The 2587-nt window shown below is 51.4% G+C and overlaps 1 long non-coding RNA gene across 1 annotated transcript; it reads right to left on the bottom strand.

Annotated features, from left to right (window-relative positions):
- Positions 1-247: 247 nt before the first annotated feature.
- Positions 248-2231, bottom strand: LOC146681427 (uncharacterized). The gene is made up of 5 exons (XR_014918272.1): positions 2026-2231; positions 1778-1949; positions 1185-1573; positions 631-808; positions 248-481 (listed from the first exon to the last, which is right to left on the bottom strand). It is a non-coding gene; the product is annotated as an uncharacterized LOC146681427 (long non-coding RNA).
- Positions 2232-2587: the final 356 nt, after the last annotated feature.

Genomic DNA, 2587 nt, shown 5'->3' with positions numbered 1-2587 from the left:
ATACTTGCAGGATCATCTAGTAAAATAATTCATGATAATAAAATTTGCAGCTCCCAAGTCTGTTAATATTTAGCTAACACACTTAAAGAATGGTCACTAGTTTGGCCACTAGCAGCCATCTAGAACCAACTGTCTGTCAGGGTCCCTGTCACAATGGCCTCAGGCTGATAGCTAAACTGGACTCAAACGCAGATAAACACAACAGAGACGGCTCGTATATTTACATTTATTAGGTCAGCAGGTGAATTTGTGGCAAAGTGTTGCTAATGGTGTGGCCATGGGTCAGTGGGGTGAACGGGGAATTGGCAGGTAGCGACGGGGATGGAGCGGGTGCGTGGGTAGTCGGGGTGAACTTGGCTTTGAGGGAGAGGCGGTGAGGATCCAGGTGAGTAGTGGCAAAGGCTGGCTGACCTGAGTTCCGCTGTGTCCGAGGTGGTGAGTGGTGGCTGGAGGGCAGGCAGGTGAGGTCCTTTGTATTGTTCTGGAATGCGAGGATAATCCAAGGAGAGTAAATTACAAACCAAGTAGCAAGAGCATGAAAAAACCTTAGAGCCGATACCAACGTGAGGTCGTTGACGAACTGGTGGTGAAGGAGAGTCTCAGTGGAGCTTAAATCTTCAACGTGATTACCCAGAATCAGCCTCAAGTGTGCAGGACTGTAGAAGAGGTGATGGCTCCGCCCAGGGGTGAAGACCGAGGAACTCAGGTGCCTGATGGAACTTTCCAGTCAAACCTCCAGATCCTGACAGTACCCCTCCCTCAACGGATGCCTCCAGGCGACCGACCAGGCTGTAGACTCCGTTGCGACCTGTAGAAATCAGAAATCAGAGCGGGATCAAGAATAAAAGAGCGAGGAACCCATGAGCGCTCCTTGGGACCGTAGCCCTCCCAGTCGACCAGGCACTGGCGACCTCTACCACACTGGCACACATTAATGATCCTCCCGACAGTGTGAGCTGGGTGACCATCGATGAGCCGGGCAGCTGGAGGAGGGTCAGAAGGTGGGCACAAAGGACTAGAGTGGACTGCTCGAATCTGGGAAACATGAAAAACTGGATGTATCCGTAGAGATGCCGGGAGAGTGAGTTTGACAGCGCTGGGAGAGATAATGGAGTAAATGGTGTACGGTCCTATGAACCATGGTGCCAGTTTGCAAGACGACACCTTGAGAGCAATGTCCTTACCTGCCAACCATACCTTCTGCCCCGGGGTGTATCTGGGTGCTGGAGTTCAAAGGCGGTCCTCGTATTGGCAGTGGCAGGCGGATGCCTTTTTCAGGGCTTCACGTGTTCGGGTCCACACATTCCGGCAGTGCTGGTGTTGGACCGAGGGCACAGCCAATTCGGCTTCCTCAGTAGGAAACAGTGGAGATTGGTAACCTAGGGAAGCCTCAAATGGGGACAGAGCAGTTGAAGCTGAGACATGAGAATTGTGTGCATACTCCACCCATGATAGGTGTGCAGACCAGGTGGCTGGGTGACACAATGGAGAGTGGATTCCAATTCCTGGTTGAGTCTCTCTGTTCGACCATTGGTTTGTGGGTGGTAACCGGAACTGAGATTGACTTGAGCACCTATGGCAGAGCAAAACAATCTCCAGACCTGAGAAGTGAACTGAGGTCCCCTGTCTGATGTGATTTCTACAGGGATTCCATGAAGCCGGAAAACATGATCAACCATTAGCTTAGCAGTTTCTGTGGCGGTGGGAAGTTTGTTTAGAGCAATGAAGTGTGCGGCCTTGGAAAATCTGTCTATTACAGAAAGCACAACAGTTTTACCTGCGGATGGGGGCAACCCAGTCACGAAGTCCAAAGAGATGTGTGACCAGGAGCGAGAAGGTATGGCAAGAGGTTGTAGGAGTCCAGAGGGTCGCTGAGTCCGGGTCTTGCTTCGGGCACAGATTTCACATGCGGCAACATACTCCCTCACATCCCGTTCCAAGGTCTTCCACTAAAAATGGAGCTTAAGGAGAGCAATGCTGCGACCTGTTCCAGGGTGACAAGAGAAACGAGAAGCATGGGCCCACCTGATCACTGCTGAGCGAGCAGCTGCAGGGATGAAACGACGATCCGGGGGTCCCGTTCCTGGGTCGGGCTCTGTCTCCAGGGCCTGCTGAATGGTCTCTTCCACACTCCAAGACAGGAAGCCCACCTGGCAGGAAGCAGGCAGCACCAGAGCCGGTTCATGATGTTCCTCATCTGGACTGTATTGCTGGGAGAGGGCGTCGGTCTTTGTGTTCTTGGAGCCTGGACGGAAAGAGATTGAGAATCTGAATCAAAAAACAAGGACCACCTGGGGGGCGTTCAGTTGTTTTGCTGTCTTAAGGTAGGTAATGTTCTTGTAGTCGGTGAAGATAGTGAATGGGTACTCCACTCCCTCTAATAGGTGACGCCATTCTTCCAGAGCAAGTTTGGTGGGCTGGAGACCAAGGAACTCAGGTGCCTGATGGAACTTTCCAGTCAAACCTCCAGATCCTGACAAGTCCCTGTGTCTACCCGGTCGGCTCAGTGTGGCTACATGTATTTTTGTTTTGATTTTTGTGACAATCACTGTGATGTGCATGTAATTTTACTGTGTCATGTTTTGGT

The sequence above is a fragment of the Copadichromis virginalis genome, linkage group LG23, assembly GCF_057382275.1.
Source record: "Copadichromis virginalis isolate Kocher_CV1m ecotype Utaka linkage group LG23, C_Virginalis_male_GT1.1, whole genome shotgun sequence".
Lineage (NCBI taxonomy): Eukaryota > Metazoa > Chordata > Actinopteri > Cichliformes > Cichlidae > Copadichromis > Copadichromis virginalis.
The sequence above is the reverse complement of the archived record's forward strand: the minus strand, read 5'-3'. Positions and strand labels throughout refer to the sequence as shown.